At 40.5% G+C, this 18,533-nt stretch overlaps 1 protein-coding gene across 2 annotated transcripts in view; it reads right to left on the reverse strand.

Annotated features, from left to right (window-relative positions):
* CYP7B1 (cytochrome P450 family 7 subfamily B member 1) overlaps nt 1-18,533 on the reverse strand; it is a 157,726-nt gene that overhangs the window by 75,130 nt on the left and 64,063 nt on the right. Inside the window, exon 2 of one of the 2 annotated variants that reach the window (XM_081816061.1) lies at nt 14,129-14,227. The exons of the other annotated variant lie outside the window; for it this stretch is intronic. The gene's annotated coding sequence lies outside the window, so the exon portion shown is untranslated. The remainder of the gene's footprint in view (nt 1-14,128; nt 14,228-18,533) is intronic. 2 annotated transcript variants of the gene reach the window in all.

Consider the following 18,533-nt stretch of genomic DNA (forward strand, 5'->3'; position numbering starts at 1 on the left):
GTCTGTCAACACCATACACCCTAGACCTCGATGGATCTGGTCTGCCTGGAGCCTGGCAAGGTGTCTGACATATGGCAAGTGTTTGATACATGTTTGTTGAAACAATGAATGTGTGAATGAGTAAGTAATTATGACTCAAAAAAAAAATCAGTGGTAATAAGTGATGGCATTGATGTTCCAGCTTCTTTTCCTCACCTTGTGGTTATTATATGAAAAAAAAGCAAAGATAAATTGAACTGAGTGTTTCCTTCCTTGCATAAACTAAGCAAGTTGATGTACCGTAACATTGTGTAGTAAGTGGAAGAATCTCTCATAGTGGCCTTGCTCTGAGTAGACCCACTACCAATTAAAATCGATGTATGCCTGAAATGCTATTGGTGAAAAATAAAGCAATACCTTTGTTTTGGATCATAGAGGAATGGAATATTTTTGATGAGTCAGCTTTGTATAGCTGTAACTATTACAAAATGTTCAGGATAGCAGTACTTGTAAATTTTATCACAAATTTCCCTGACTTGATATCATTACACAATGATCATAATTTAAAGATATTTTTTATGACTGGAGGTCTTAACCATGAATAGCAGCTATTAGATGATGTTCTGTACAACAGTGATAGTTCTGGTCCTCTGAGTTTCATAGGGCTGCTTGTCTGTATTCTTTTTTTTTTTTTAAGATTTTATTTATTTATTTGAGAGAGGGAGAGAGAGAGAAAGAGTGAGCACAGGAGCAGGGGAAGGGGGAGGGACAGAGGGAGAAGCAGGCTCCCCACTGAACAGGGAGCCTGACGTGGGGCTTGATCCCAGGACCTGGAGATCATGACCTGAGCTTGAAGGCAGACGCTTAACCAACTGAGCCACCCAGGCGCCCCTTGTCTGTATTCTCTGTGATCCCTTTAAACTTGGCAGTTTGGGCCACTGTATCCCCATCTTCACCCCAAACTCTGGAACAAACATAGCTCTAAATAAGTAAGTAAGAACAGTAATGCACAAAGTCACAATAGCATTGTTTTTTGTTTATCACTTTCATTCTTTAGCCATTTAAAAAAAAATAAAGTGTCTACATTATATCACCAACAACAGTGCCAGACACTGAACATATATACAATGAACAAAATACAGTCCCTCTTCTGGGAGATCTGAAGCCCAGACAGAAGGGTTACAAAAAAAGCCCAACAATGTAGTAGCTGCTATACAGAGGTGTCCACAGATGGGCCACAGGGCAGAGAGAAGACCACAGGGACCCGCCTAAGGTAGGAAGAGGGTGGAGGTAGAGTCACAGGGCACCGGTGCCTTGGAGGCTAAGCAAAATTTTCGCAGATGGTGTAGGGGATGAGATGGAATCAACGCAAACCAAGCGTAGGGGCAGGGACTGGTTGGGGGCAGGTGGAGGGTGAAGTTTAGGGTAGCGAGGGCACTCTGGTGTCTGGAAACCAGCTAGAAAGATCTGGATCAGACTGGAAAGGTAAAGTCATTAAAGATTTTTCATTAGGGGTATGACAGATTATTTTAAAAATCCTTCTGGTACCACTGGGAAAAATAAGCAAGAGTGAAAAAAGACTTGAAAAACTAGGGAAACCCTGAAAACCCTCTACCGGGTCAGTTTAGCGAAACAGCACACGGGCAGCCAGAGACAGTGGGCAGACACGTGCTTTCGTTGTCCTCTGCCTCAGTCAGTTGGCGTTTGCCAACGCTCTCATCTGGTCAAAGCAATACTGTGCCCCATCTCTACCTGCAGACCTGGAAGAAATCTATACAACCATACTCTGACTTATCAATTTGCTACTCCCCAAGTGCTGACTATCAAAACCAAGGAAATAGGTTGTAAAGTGATGAAGCGGGGCCAGCAAATAAGCCAGGGAGGCAGGTGTACCAGGGACAGAATGTAGGTGGGGAGGCAAAGGGCGGAGGTGAGCACGGTAGGTCCAGGCAGACAAGTTTTGAAGTCTAGAATGTCAATTAAGTCAAGGAATTGTACCAGGGTAGAGTAATGACAGAGATTCATACTCAGGGACCAGTCAAGTGGTCCCACACAGATCAGGGTCTAGACAGACATCTGAGTGAGGGCCACCAAACAGTCCTAGGGTCTGTTTGAGGAGAACCCTGGGTTTAGGTTCAGGTAAGCCTTGGTGCACAGGTGGAGGCAGATAGTCAACTGCAATGGCGGACCAACGGCAGAATGGGGGGAGCGGTCCACTCAGGGCACGGGCAATACGGTGGTCACTCCACAGAGAATTGAAAAACAATGATGAAACTGTTAAAAGTAGGTCTGCTTTTTATTACAACCATGTGCCAACACTTCTAAACACTATTAGTGACAAAGTACTCCTTTTATTGGTCTAAGGTCTAAGCAATTGTTGCGCTTATGCAAACTAGTAATTTTCTCACATTTACTTTTATGAACATGGTATTCTGCAAGAAAGTGAAATTAGAAGAACTACCAGATATACAGCTGTCTCTCCTGACACACCCAGACACAGCTACATGCATTTATTTCAAGAGCACAATTCTTAACTGCTTGAAAGTATATAAACTCACTTTGAATGTAACTCATGTTTCCTAACCTTGGTGGTTCCACATAGTCCTTTATTTAAATAGTAGAGTCTAAATAAATATGATAGCACAGTGATTGTAATGATGAAGAAAGAGAACCAGTCACAATTCTGTCATTCTATGTAACTCTCTGGAATTTTTTTTAAAAGATTTTATTTATTTGAGAGAGAGAGAGAGAGCGCACGTGCGTGTGTGTGCACAACCCGGGGGTGGGGGAGATAACCCAGGACACCAGGATCATGACCTGAGCGGAGCCAAAGGCAGATGCTTAAGCAACTAAGCTACCAGGTGTCCCACGCTCTGGAATTTTTATTTATGCTTAAAATCTTAAACAGTGAAACAATGCAAACTGCAAGATGTAGTATTTTTGTTTGCGAAATGCAAATTTCAGTTCACACATGAAGTATTTTACTGATTTGAGTAACACCTATTTAATTAAATTTCTTTATTAATGTAAAAACTAAAATATTAAGAAAAGGCTTGTTAGTGATTCTTTATCATGAAATGATAATGTAATATAGAGAAAGGAGTGTTAAAAATCCCCTCTGGGTGTTAAACACACTAGATAAAACACTGGAACAAAGGTGGTTGAAATGACGAGTGTGAGGCAAGAAGTGAGAGAGCGTGGCAGGCACTTCCTGAGAGGACACACTTGAAATCTCCAGGCATAATCTCAGGGTCACCCACAGTATTACGTATGTGGGCCTTGACTAAGGGTGGATACATTTTTCCTGCAGAGATTTACTAAAAAGTGGCATTTTTATACAGCTCCAAGGCCGACCCTTAGAGGTCTATGAGATTTTGTATTCTTCTACTTCATGGGGTGATACATCATACGGAGGATCTCTACTTTGACCAGAATCACTCCAAAAGAAAGGCTAAACTGGGAGCTCCTGGAGGGCAGGGACTCTATGTTTCATTTTCAACCCTCCAGGACAATCACCATGTATGGAATAATTCAGGTGTTGTGAGTGTTGACAGAGTGAAAAAGCACTGAATAGATATCAAACAAAATGAAAGTCTTACAGTATAATTCATATCTTTCTTAAAATTTATCCAATTAGTCTATTGCTTGCTTTCAGTTTTATATGGATTCTTTTCTCAATCATTTATTAATAAATATGTACTGTTGCCTACTCTTCGGAGGCACTATTTTAAGCACTGGGAATATAACAATTGAATAAGCACAGTGATTAGTCTTGTGAGTAAAGTGCTTCTTGATCACCGAATAACATGATTTAACACCTTGTACAGGACACACCCATGGGCGCCTGCCCATACTTGCTAAAGCAACCTTGCCAACCGGTTATTCAGGAAATAGGAATTAAATGGAATTCTCTTCTGAATCACACTGAGTGACCTGGGTTTTACACAGTGTGAGACTGTCCAATGCAAAAACTTCAAAGACCCTCTTCAGAGATTTATGGTTGAACTGAAATTTTGTCCTACTAATTACAAGGGACAGTCACATTGGGTTTGGACTCAGGGCTTGTACTCTCATTAAATTTACCACCTGGCATGTAGTAGACCCTCAATAAATATTTATTAAATGAATTAATCATACAATACCCATAATGGCTCATTTGTGATATATTAATAATATATAAAATTCTTAGTAATTTATTACCTATTGCAACTTGATTTCTCTTACACTCTTAATTCAGTCTTAAATGGCCGTTCACTCCCGTTTTCTTTCACTACCTCACTGCATTAAAACACTGCTTTCTTCCCCCAGCTTGTGATTTAAATATGCTAGCAGAAATTCCTATTAATTCCATTCCAAGTATTTGCACAGAACTGATCCACCATAGCCGTCTGCTAATGATGCATCTGTCATTTTATTGACACCCCTAAACAGCTTTATTCTCTTTTCTAATTAAGAGACAAAACTGGTATTGTCAGCTGATGAACCGACATTTGGGGGCTTTTGTTCTAATGTAAAAGGCAGCACATTATGATGCTAAAACAAAAACTCAGGAATGTTAACAGAAAAGCCCACTAGACAAAATATATTTACATGTACGATTTGAATTAAGCTTGTTATAAGCCTAATGCGCATACAATATTTTGAGTTACAGGGAAAAAAAATATACACTCATGGCAAAATATATTCCAAACAAAAAGCGGCGCTTGCTACCCTAACTGGCCATTAAAATTCGGAACAAAGCAGTCTCGTGTGCTCTCCGGACAATCAAAAACCCTAAGAAAAAAAAAATTAAACCTTTGAAAGCTGACCAAAATGATATGCTGGAACGTAAACTGTCAGAGAGGTAATAATAATGTTTAAATAACACCTACCCAAGAACTAAAAGTTCTTACAGAAAAGCCATAGAAATGAGGTAAATAGCACATTTTTAAAGGCTAAAAAAGCAATGATTTCCTGACGATTATATTAGCCAATTGCCAGAGAAACGACAATTACATACAAGTACAGGACTAACAGCTCACCAGAACGTTCTTGAGCAACTGAGGAGGACAAGCCGTAAAACCTCTATCACCATCACATTAAAAATCTAATCTAAAATCATTGCATGTCAGAAAATTAAGGATTCATCAGAATATTCCCAAAGGTTATGTACTGAAAGGAATGCATAAGAAGAAACCACACTCTGATTTCTTTACACAGAAGGGTATCGCAGGGTCTACATTTTCAATAAACTAAATATAAAATCTGGTCTGCCAAATGAGATCATTGTTACAAAGCAGTTAGCATACATTTTGGCACGCAGAAAGTGTCTGATAATATTAGCTGCTCTTATTACTGTAGTTATTATTGTGGTGTCAGAATTAGCTCATTGCTTTTTCATGGTTCCTTCCCAAGGTTTAAAAGAACCCCAGAATGTCTTGTGGCTAAGCCATAAAATAATTTCAGCTAATTCTGTTTCTATCCTTCTTTCTACATATTTTTGCTCTGGTGTGGCTCACTAGTTCCAAGTTCTTGTCTTTTACGTCATTTCACCCTCCTTGCCTAAATGCTGAGGACCGAGGCTCTGACCTGCATGTCTTGCTTTTTAAAGCTCGTATCACCCCAGCTTTGTCTTCTGTATCATTCTCGGGACTATGAGCTAAACCTCCCTCACGTGAAGCCCAGGGCTGACTCCTGCTTGCTGAGAAGCAGAGTTTGGGTACGTTGCTTATGAGCGATTATCATTTCATTAAGCCTGTTACCTGCATGCGCCAAGATTAGGAGTCCACCAGCTGCCTTGCCCCTAAGCCCCTAAGAGTCAGACCTTGGTCTTTCACCTGCAGGACCTTAAAAGGTCCCCAGGGTCACTAGTCTAGCTGGATTTATGTAGCATTTATTCTTTAACCCTAGAAAAGTCATTAAAGTAAAGAAGGTACCTTATCCTGATCAAAAACCTTCTGTGACAACAAAATCAACTTAGGAGCTACAAATCAAATGCCGACTCTATGTAGCGGTGGACACCCGCAGATTCAGTAACCCCTCCTTCGCCATCCTCATGGGAGCCACCGTGTGCGAGATGACCCAGTCTTGGTTTCGGCTGCCTGGTCCAGGGTGAGCATCTCACCTATGCTAAGTCAAGATGAGCCCTTTTTTTTTTTTTCTGGAATACTTTGGACGAGCCAACAAGTGGGTAAGAATTATTCGGAGCAGAGCAAAACAATGTACACAGTCAGTATGTGGTTACACAACCACTGCTGGGGATTATTCTGTCCCCAGAGCAATAAGGAGGAACATACTGCTCTGAGGTAGAGAGTATACAGTGGCAACCCAGTGTGCAAATGTTTCAGAAGGGATCCTACCCATTTGCGAGGAGGGCTATATAGGTGTTTCTATCCCAAGAAATCAGAGCTCTTATAGAACTTAAGGAAACTGCTTTTGTTAAACAGTAATGCCGTATATATGCAAGATCACTGTGTGTGTGTGTGTGTGTGTCTATATATCTCTCTCTCTCTCTCTCTATTATCTATCTACCATCAGAGAGAGAGAGAGAGAAGTAGAAATTGTGGAACAGGTTTCTGAAAAGAAAGCATAATGGCAATTGGGCAGGCGACTCTTAAGAATGTATCTGGTTGCTTACCTATGACAGTCCTTCTTTGTTCTGAGTTTCTAGGGGGTAGGAAAAGTATAGAGTTGATGATTCATAGACCTAGAAAATTTTCCTAATCTTTTTGTTGGAATTCAACTTCGTTATGATAGCCAAACAAGAATGCCTCTTTCTCCACAATCATTCATTCAACAGCCAGCTTGAAAGATAAAGCGGTGGCCAAACCCAGCCTCCACTTTGACGGAGTTTATGGACTTCCTGCAGAAGTCAACAGAGGGGTATTTGTGTCATCGCTACTTCACTGGCGGGCGACTACGGCTGAGGAGCAGGGGACAGTAAGTGCGGAAGCCTTCTGAAAAGGAAGATGTTGTGAATCCGTAAATACACACCGAACCTGTTGGCTTTGGCTTTGATCACCTCAGGCCTCTCTCTCTGAGCCCCACAAACTAAGCAAAAGCCCTTCCCTGAGATTTGTGTTATGTAAGTAGATGAAAACAACCTTTAAAATATTCCCCTGCTTTTGAAGATATTTTTGTTGCTATCAGTTAAATATGATTCATTAAAAAAAAAAAAAGACATTTTGGGCAAAAGGTTCAACTGGGTGAATGCCAGCAGAGATAGCTCAAGTCCTTTTTAATAGAAATTGTCATGAGTTTTTCAACTTTTTTATTTTGCTTTCTGATTATTTTAAAGAGAAAAGAAAATTTACCCCCCTTGATTCATTCTTCCTTTCTTTTTTTTTCTTTTTCTTTTTGAGGTATAGTAAATTTTATCCTTTGTTAGGAAAACCAGCTCTTCATCTCCCAGCCATTCTGTGACTTTTTTCTTTTAAGCTTTTTCTGGCGTCACAACTTCATTTTTCTCTGCAATGTTGCACACGCTACTGTATTCTCTCTAACCAGTTCAGCCCAGCCTTCCTTTCAAATATACTCTAATTTTCCTAATATGTTCCTCATGGCTGTTCCCCACTGATAAGCTGGACTAGTCCCTCATCTTATCACAGAGCAAAGTGACAGTCTCTGCCCTACTCAGGTCTGCGATTGGAGGAGAAAAGCCCCAAAGTTTCTACTTTATTTAAATTAAAAATATGCAACCAAAATATATGTGTCCTGCAGCACTGAAGCATCGTTTCATTTCGAAAATAAAAATTTCGATGATTTATAAGAATTCATAATAAACCAACTCATGGGATCTTAGAAAATTAAAAATCAAATAAAGAAAGGTGGTAACAGCTGCTAGTTACACAAATTTCCAAAATTTTAGCCAGAAATATGATTCCAATGAAGCACATTACAGGGCAATAAAAAGACCCAGAGGATCCTGACCATTACATGTTTTCACTTTTGTTTCACTTTTAAAGTTGAAATTAAAATTTGAAGCAACATTTAACAACGCTATGTTATATTCGTGAGAAAGGAAGGTTTTCTTAAGCATCCTTCCGGTCCCATTTTGCATAAGGATCTCAAAACCCAATGTGCTTCTGCCATTTTAAGCTTTGGACTGCTACAACCAATATCACCCAGATCCACTCTACCTGTAAACGGGTCCATTCCAAAACTAACTCCCTTATTGACCCAGACATCACCCAAAATCCACCCCACCCTTCAAAAAAAATCCCAATTTTTTTCAGTGGAAATTATCTCAACTGTTTAAGAGAAAAGCAAAGTGCGTGGATTACTCTGACCTTTAACATGATTTTTAAAATATTTGTAGACACAAATGATTAGACAGTAATATAGCAATGCAATCATTTCTAATAATATAGGAAAAGGAATTCTTACTCCTCCCTTTTGCACATTATTTTTTAGTGGAAAATGCCATCAGAATTGCAACACTACTGCACATTCTCTGGGTTTGTTTCCTTCTTCAGTCAGTTATTCGTTCCACAAACATCCACTGAGTATGTCTTTGGGTCCCATACACCATAACTGGTGTACTGGGGGAAGAAGCTGAGAAGACAGGGGTGCTCCTTCTTGGGAGCCAGCCTCCAAGATGGCCCCCAGTGATCTCTACGTCCTGGTATTCACACCCTCCCACTGGACTGGATGGGTCTGTTGACATTGTGATATTCAGCAGAAGTGAAGTTATGTCACTTCCAAGACTAGGTTATAAAAGACTGTGGTTTCTCTCTTTTTCAGACCACTTTTCTGGGAAACAAGTTGCTGTGTTGCGAAGGCCTGCATGCAAAGGCCTTCAACCCCAGTGAAATACTGAGATGGCTTCAGCTCCGTTGATATTGTGACTGGCACCTCATGAGTGACCCTGAGCCACAACTAGCTACCAAAGCCACTCACAGATCCCCCAAATCTTGGAAACTGTGAGATAATAAATGTTTGTTGCTTTAAGCTGCTAAAGTTGGGGTCACAGGGTAACTTATTACACAGCAATAAGTAACTAATATGCATTTAGAATAGACAAACCATCCAGTATGTAAGTGTGGTGGAATGAGGTGCAGCCAAAATAGAAGCATAGACTAAGCAAACTATTAAATCATTGTGATGGTTAATTTTATGTGCCAACTCGGCTGGGCTAAGGTACCCAGTTGCTTGGCCAAACACTAATCTAGATTGGTGTAAAGGTATTTGTGGATGTGATTAACATTTCATAAATTAATTTTAAGTAAAGCAGATTACCCACCATAATGTGGGTGGGCCTCATCTAATCAGGTGAAGGAGTTTAATATTAAAAACAGGTTTCCTGGGGCTCCTGGGTGGCTCAGTCGTTAAGTGTCTGCCTTCGGCTCAGGTCATAATCCCAGGGTCCTGGGTTCCTGAGGGAGAAACAATTCTGCCTCAAGACTGCAACATAGAAACCCTATCTGAGTTTCCTGCTTATTGGCCTGTGGTATGGATTTTGGACTCAAGATTGCAACATTAACTTTTACAACCCTGTAAATTTCAGACTTGCCAGCCCCTCAATTGCATGAGCCAATTCCTTAAAATCTCTCTCTCTGATATATATATATGTGTGTGTGTGTATGTGTATGTGTATATATGTATACACACACATATATATGGTTCTGTATCTCTGGAGAACCCTGAATAATATGGGTACTAAGAGGAAAGCCCAGGAAAGTCCTTATTGGAGTATTCCACCGAACATACCACCTAAACTGTGCATTTAAGGACGGGTAAACTTCCATTAGGGGATAAAGGGGAAGAAATGATGGGCCAAATAGATGGGATGGCAGAAGTAGCTCAATACTGCCAGATTAATAGACTAGAGTTGTCTGGGATTGGGGATGGTGGATTGTGGAAGATGTAGCTAGAGAAGAGGTGGGATGAGCCTGGTTGTGAAGCATTTGTAATGCAAGACAAAGCAAACATTTTTTAAAGTAGGGAGCTAACCAAAAGGCATCAACCATTTTTACTGGCAGCAACACGGATTAGCAGAGTTGCGCATTTCTGGTTTCTGGGTAATATTTCCTCCATTACTTATTTCAACCATAGAGAGCCCAGGCGGGCTTATGCCTCACTAACCTCTCTGGAAACACTCTTTATGCTGCTTCTTCATTGAGGCCTACTTCACTGGCTGCTTCTTCTCAGTCTCCTTTCCTGTGTCCCCTTTTCTCGGGTATCCCTAAACACTGGAGCCCCTCAGAGCTTGGTTTTCAGACCTCTGCTCTTCTCTCCAAATGCTCTAGCTTGGTGTCTGGGCCAGTTCCTTGGGTCTCACCCAATACCACTGACATTCTGAAAACACCTCAGTTTGAACCTCCAGGTGGACCTCTTCCTTGAATGCCAGACTCCTAATCCTAGTGCTGATTCAACATCTCCACTAAGAGATCTAATACCATCTTAAATTTGACCTATTCAAAATCAGCTCTTAATTTTCCTATGAAGAATGCTCTTCTTCAGTGTTCCATAACTCAACAAATGGCAGGCCCATGTACCCCAGTAGCTCACACCCAGGAAATTTGGATTTAATCTTGGTTCTTTCTTTTTCTCATAATCCTCACATAACATCAGCAAATCATTTGGTCCTACCTTCAAAATATTTTCTAAATCCAAGTAGCCTTCCATCCTAGTCTAGACCAGCATCATCCCTTCCCTGCACAATTGCAACAGCCTGTCCCTGATCTAATGCTTGCCCCACAACAGCCTATCCTCCAGATATCAATTCTAGCAATCATTTAAAAACACCTTCCTTTCTGTTCCTGGATCTTGACAATGAAGCTCTGATCTCAGTGCCTCTATACCTACAGTTTCTTCAGTCTGGAATGCTGTTCTCCTTCTAGACATCATTATGGCTCTCTTCATTCCCCTGGCTGTTCAAATGTCACTTACTCAGAAAAGCGTCCCCTGACTCTTTACCTAACTACTCCTCCTACCACCCCATCACTCTGTCTTCCCCTTACCTTGTGTTACGTTTTAAAAAAATACCACCTCATAGATAATAGGTCTCTCTGGTTATAGGATATGATCTATCTTGTGGACTGGAAGAGAAACTCCTTAAGGGCAGCAGCTCTGTTCAGTTTCTTCACTGGTGCTTCCCCAGTGCTTAGGATGTGGCTGGCAGAGGGTAGGTATTCAACAAATATTTGTTAAATAAGTGCATGATTGGGCTATATACTCCTCATCCCACATACTGCACATGAGTGAGACCATGTAGCATAAGAGGGACAGCAGAGCAGGGCTCCAGAGCCACATTGCCTTACTAGCTGTGTAATGTTGAGCAAGTTACTTGATCTCTTTTTACCTCAGTCTCTTCATCTGTAGAATGGGGATGATAATAATATCTACTATTGGTTGTAATGAGGATTAAATGAATTGATATTTTTAACATGCTTACAATAATGCCTAATATAACACTAAACACTGTATACAGACTTGTTAATAATTAAATAAATTAATAGGTTCTCTAAGCAGCAGACATAATGCTAAGATATAATTTATTATAGAAATCAGACATAATAAAGAGATTTACTTTTAAAAATATGTAGGGGCGCCTGGGTGGCTCAGTCATTAAGCGTCTGCCTTCGGCTCAGGTCATGATCCCAGGGTCCTGGGATCCAGCCCCACATTGGGCTCTCTGCTCAGCGGGGAGTCTGCTTCTCCCTCTCCCTCTGCCCCTGCTCATGTGCTCTTTCTCTCGCTCACTCTGTCTCTCAAGTAAATAAATAAAATCTTAAAAAAAAAATTAAAAAAATATGTAAACTCAGGCACCTGGCTGGCTCAGTAGGAAGAGCATGCAACTTTTGATTTTGGGGTTATGGGTTCAAGCCCCACGATGGGTATAGAGATTGCTTACAAATAAAATCTTAAAAAAATAAAAATTAAAAAATAAAAATATGTAAACTCATAATTAGCACTCAAAAATTTCTTCCGAGTTCAGAGATGATTTCACTCAAAAGTACATATGAATGCCTTCTGCCCCAGCAATTGTCAGCAGGTACATAGAAGGTGATCAATAAATGTTTGATGATGAAGAGAATGAAAGTTTGCCTTAATTTTTGTTTCCTGAATAATTCAGAAATGCATAATAATACTAAACAAAATTACTCCTCCACATTTTTCCATCTCTGATGATATACAAACGACCAATCAGTGCATGAAAAGATGCTTGATATCCCTGGCAATAGAGAAAAGTCAAAACCAGTGAGATGCCACTTCACATACACTTCGATGGCTGTAAAATGGTCCAGCCACTGTGAGAAACAGTCCTCAAAAAGTTAAACACAGAGGGACGCCTGGGTGGCTCAGTCAGTTAAGCGTCTGCCTTCGGCTCAGGTCATGATCCCAGGGTCTTGGGATCGAGTCCCGCATCGGGCTCCCTGCTCCGCGGGGAGCCTGCTTCTCCCTCTGCCTCTGTCTCTCTCTCTGTCTCTCATGAATAAATAAAAAAAAATAAAATCTTTAAAAAAAAAAAAAGTTAAACACAGAACCGTCATACGGACCAGCAATTCCACTCCTAGGTATATACACAAGAAAAAGGAAAACGTACACCCATTCAAAAACTTGTACACAAATGTTCATATCAGCATTATTCCTAATCACCAAAAAGTGGACAAAATCCAAATATCCATTCGCATAAATAAATGTGGTAGATGGCTACATGACAGAATACTATTCAGCCATAAAAAGGAATGAAGTACAGGACCCGCTACAACATGGATGGACCTTGAAAACGTTATGCTCAGTGAAAGAGGCCAGACACGAAAGGTCACATAATCTATGATTCAATTGATATGAAATGTTCGGAACAGGAAAGCCCATGGAGATAGAAAGTAGGTTACTGATTACCTAGGGATGAGGAGGGGGAGAAATGGGGAATGACTGCTAATGGGGTATTTTTGGGGGGTAACGAAAATGTTCCAGAATTAGACAGTGGTGATGGTTGTACAGCCTTGTTGATATACTAAAAGATGATTAATTGTACACGTTTTTTGTGAAGATTTTATTTATTTATTTGACAGAGAGAGACAGTGAGAGAGGGAACACAAGCAGGGGGAGTGGGAGAGGGAGAAGCAGGCTCCCCGCAGAGCAGGGAGCCCGATGCGGGGCTCGATCCCAGGACGCTGGGATCATGACCTGAGCCGAAGGCAGCTGCTTAACGGACTGAGCCACCCAGGCGCCCCAATTGTACACTTTTATAAGGCGAATTTTACAGTGTGTGAATTATATCTCAGTTAAGAAAATAAATAAATGCAAAAAAAACCCCAAACTCAGTAACATCTAAAAGTATATGGTATACAACAGATACTCAAGAATGTGAATTAAAAAAGAAAAAAGAGAAGAAAAGAAAGAAATGTAAACCCCTTTAAAAAATTACTCCTTGGATAATTCAGTTTCTCTAAGCATTTACTCTGTATAGCTGGGAAAATAACTCCACCAGCTTTGAACATTGTGAAAGGAGTAATAAATAATAAAAGCCTCACTCGTTCACTATAGGTCTTTTCTCTAGATAAAATATTTCTTGCACTCCAGTGGATTTACCTCAGGTTATCTGCAAGACTCTGCAGTATGAGGCATTCGGCTTAACAGTTGCTTCGGGGCGCTGGGAAGGGAGACAGGACACGCTGTTGCAGGAGCGCAGGTAACACCGTGCCAGTCACATTTGCCTCCCCAGCCATCTCCCGGGTGTGCAGAGTTCTCTCATCCCATATCACAGTCCCGACAAATTACATTTAGTACCAAACAGTAATACTCAGCCACTGTTCCCTATGCTGTCTGCTCCTGTCGTCAGCATAAAGCCCAGTTCCTGACTCAGTGAGAGCCACAGGTGCTAATACAGAGGTCTGCACATGCAACCCCAAGTTCAAGCGGGACCATGGTGCCCGTGACACTGGCATCTCCTCCGTCCCTGTCGCCTCCCCCTAGCAAAGCTTTGGAGACCGGCGGGCTGGCTACAGCGAATACGTAAAAGGCATCTAAAACTTTCTGTGAAGCTTTCCCATTTCCTAGGCCCCTTCTTCCTTCTTTCTTCCCTCCCTCACCTGTTAAAAATTCACCTCTGAATTTAGCAAGAACTATTTAATACATACGGACCATGGGCTAGACACTGAAGGGAAACCGTAGAGGATACACTGGATGAGAAAAGGATACACTGAATGAAAGAAAGACATACCTACGCGGAGCTTACACTTCACTTTGAAAGGCACCTCTCCCAGTAAACTTCCATGAGTTTGATTTTCACGGAAGTGCAAGCTTCAGGTCTTCTGTGTTTCTAGACGTTGGGAGTTAAAACATTTTTTGATTTAAAAATAAATTCTTGAGATGTTTGTCATTAAGTTGAAACAGCCTTTCATTTCTTTCCTAGTGTTTAACTGGTTCTATAAAATAGCTATCTACTCTTTTTAACTGTTAAAAATGTTCTTATTTACTTCAAAATATAATGCATACTTTCTGAGATAGTCTTTAAAATACATGTGAACATCAAACTTTAAAATAGAAGTTATATTTACAATGTCCTACTGAAGCTCGATATTTAAATAATGAAGTAAAAACTTAATATAAATTCAAAACACTCATAGCCGAATGGTAAATTCTATGTTATATCTAGGATTTCCTTAAAAAGGAGAAGGGGTATATTAATAACAACTGAATTTTCTCACAACGCACCCACACACATAGTTTATTGGCAGAAACCAGGAGGACCTATCTTATATGCCGACACCTACAGACACGTATCTAGAGATATTATTATTCCCCAAATCATGAAAAGCATAATACATTTCCTCTTCTGAACTATTATTTAGTAATCAGATTAACGAATGTTAAAATGTCCATTGTCTGTATTGATTATACACAACCCCTCACTGGCTAATAGTCTAGCAAAAAATGTATTTGACTCTGAGTTTCAACTGGCATCTCCACTCTTGGAAAATGCCTCAAATAAATTGCAGCTGTGTATATCCTACTATATTCCCCTATAAATAAGGAGAAATACATCTTGGTGTAATACTCTTTTTTTTCTAATCTGAAAAGAATATCCCAACACTACATAGTCTTTAAAATAAAACCAACTATTCACGTTTCCATGTTTATGATGAAACATTCTATTTAAAAAGTAATGAACAAACCCAGATGTTGTGTATTTTGAGGCATAGAGAGCTACTCTTATTTGCAGTCTACACTGAAGTCAAGCTCTAAGATCCTTGCAATTTGCAATCCCCTTTTTCTGCTTAGGAAATGCTGGTTAAACACACACACACACAGAGAGAATTTATGTATTATTCATTCTCAAATTTGAAGGGATAACATGCATTTTCAATAACATATATCTGTTGAGCTGTGGTTGAAGAAATATTTGAGACTTATTGCATTTGAAAGAAAGTGTGTAAAATAAATTTTGGAAATTGAAGAGATTTTTCAAGGCAGACTTATGCTTCTCCCTTCACTGGAACTACTTCTCCTGCTCACTCCACTGTGGGATGTGGATACAAATATCCCCAGGCATTCATTTTCTGCCAGGACATGTTTGTGGTTTAAAAATGCACATAGCAATTAGTTTTATGCCTTCCAGTAAGAAATGGAACTGAATACTCATGGTATGAAGGGATTGCACGTGTGTCACAGTGCCCGGAATTCAGCACTCCATCCCCCCGGCTGGTTTTATAACAATTCAGTGCTTTGGGATGGAGCAGCTCCTGGGGTAAATGCTGCTTAGGGCTGGGGGTGGGGGCAGTGTAACAATGAGAGAAGAGTCATATAAATAGCTTAAGTATAATTTAAACATTCTACATCAACATTCACAGCTTCTGAACAGCTTCAAAAAGACTAAATTGACATAAACATTTACCAAAATTGTATTCTTTACCAAAAAGTATAAATGTTCTCATTTATCAACACAAATTCAACCATTAAATAGGTAATACAGTTTAGGGAAATTAAGTTGGCTTAGTGACCACAGCAGAAAATGACTCATCAGCAATCCCGAAAAGCTCTGAAATAAAAGACAAGAGAAACCAAATGGATACCCAACTCTCCCTATTTTAACCCCTGTCCACTGTTGAGGGATATAGACTGCCAGAAAAACACTGGCATGTGCATCCAACATATGTATAAGCAGGCACCAATACAAACCTAAGGTTGTGATGGCAACGGGGGTGGGGAGATCATTTGGGTTAGAGGTGGGACATGGATGGCCTCCAGAGTCATTTTCAAGTCTACATGCAACAGTCCTGTCTCTGCTCCCAAGTGTCTGAGACATAGTAGGTGTATCGAGGAATACATTCAACAAAATGGCAATGGTACCCAAAGTACTTTCCACTTCAGTGTAGCCTGAGGAGCTAACAAGTCTGTGTCTAGCACCAGCAGCCTGGGATCACTGGAACAGTACAGGGCCCTACTGCTCACCCAGCCTAACCTCCCCCACCTGCTGAGGAGTTAAGCCACTCTTTCACCAAGGGGAGGAGCCAGAGAGAGTAAGCCTCCTGCTTGATAACTCATAGATCAGGGTGCCTTCTCCACTCGTGACTCTTCAGTACTGACCAGGCTTGTCAAAGAGTTACTAGGAACACCCAAAGGCCTGTTCTTTTTGACATAACTCAGATGTGTTTATCCTGGAAAGTACAGAGTGCAGATTTCTAGATTCTAGATTCTCAAAGGATTGCAATCAGTCAGCATTAACCAAGAGTCCTCTGTGGGCAAAACATGATCAGAAAATAAACCTACAGATGAAGTAAAGAGAAAGAATCACAGAAATGAATACACGATACACTGACAAGAGGTGCCTGCCCCAAATAGCCCCAGGACAATCTGCCATTGCTTCTGATTCTATTCTCAGCAAGCAGCCTCTGCAAGACCAATGTGACCTCAAGCTACCTGGATGTCAGTGAGGAGTTGTCCTGATTATAAAATACAAACATTTATATCTCAGAAAGGGTCCATTCCCAATTTTAAATTAACAAACAGGCACTCTCATTTATTCATGTCTCTTGTTAGACAGTAAGTGTACATCAATCCACAAGAAGATGGTTAATCTATGATTACTGACAAAGTCAAGCGTTTGGACTGCAGAACAGAGAACCACACCCTGGAGGGAGGCAGGACCTCACTCTGGCCTGTCAAATGCTTCCCTTGACATTGCTAGCTCAGCCCTAAAAACAACAGAAACTGGGCAGAGACATTTTGAAGAATGTCTTAGTGGCCTGAACAGAGAGAGTAAAAGCTGGATCAGTGGCCTAAGTATCACAGCTATAATTGTGTAAGGGTGAAAATAAACTCAAGCTGGTCTTTTGCAACTTTCTCTGACCTTATCACACTGCATACACCTTCAAAGCAGAAAAGGAAAACAAGTCTCCTGAAGCCATTCCCACATCCGATATTACAATAATCTGTATTTTTCATGAGAGGACCCGGATTATTTTTTCATTGCTTCTGCCTACCCAGCACCAAACACTGGCCCTGGATCATGACAAGTGCTCAATAAATATTTGAATGGATGGATGGATCAAGTTTAGATTCTTCCAACCTGTTCTTGACTCATAAGTAACTCTTCTGGAGGCTAATGTAGATCCTTCCAGTTTACTAGGGTGAAAAGTACTTTTCCATTTTCCATTTCCAGAACTTCATATTTAGATTTAGATTGTTCAGAGAGGCTGATTAGGACTAGGTTCTGCCAAGTGTCACAGCCTTGAGACCACCTGCTTCTTTGCTCTCAGGGCAATGATCTTGTTTGTATACTCATTTGCAATCACTGTTCTCCAAAGGAAGCCCCATTATGACCATTTGTGAAGCATAACAAGGGTGATAAAGTATTATCATGCAGAAATCCAAGGCCTGACCATGGCTACCAGGAGAGAGCTGAGTGTCAAGGGCTTGGGTCTGTGTGTGTGTGTGTGTGTGTGTGTGTGTGCAGGACTCCCATTCATCCAGTCCAGGAAGCTCAGCACCACAGCAATGCTTGGCATCACGGGTGAAGTGAGGCTAACTTGGAGATGATATTTAAATGATTCTTTCCCCTACCTTTTAAAACAAGAATAAAAAAATTTTATGCTTAAAGTCATGGGTAGACTGAGGGTAGGAAAGGACCATAAAATATACATGGAATGGGTTAACAATAAACTTAGGATGTACTCAAGAGTTTTCAAGAAAATAAATGTTTGATTAAGAAAAATGAAATTATGCCACACGCATATACATATATATATACATATACGTATATACACATATCTAGGTGTGTATAACATGCCTGATGATCTCCAAAGCCCACTAACTAATTAACCTGGTCTCCCTAGTAATCCTGTGAGCAAGAAAGACAGAGAAGTAATAATCTTCCCATTTTAAGAGGAGAAAACTGAGGTCTAAAGTGATCTGCTGCAGGCCAGATGGCTAGTAAGTAGTGACAAGATGATAACTGGGTCTCTTGATTCCCAGACCAGTGTGTTTGTTTAGTTAATCTATCCTCAATATGCGTTGAGGCTTGGGAAACAAAATTACCATCAGCTCCATTTCAAAAGGGCAACTAAAAAGAAAGAGAAAAATAAGGCAATGTGTTCAGTCTATTATTTTACTAAGCTCTCCAGATT

This window comes from Leptonychotes weddellii, chromosome 4, assembly GCF_054177405.1.
Source record: "Leptonychotes weddellii isolate Sample4059 chromosome 4, ASM5417740v2, whole genome shotgun sequence".
In the NCBI taxonomy this organism is placed as follows: Eukaryota; Metazoa; Chordata; class Mammalia; order Carnivora; family Phocidae; genus Leptonychotes; species Leptonychotes weddellii.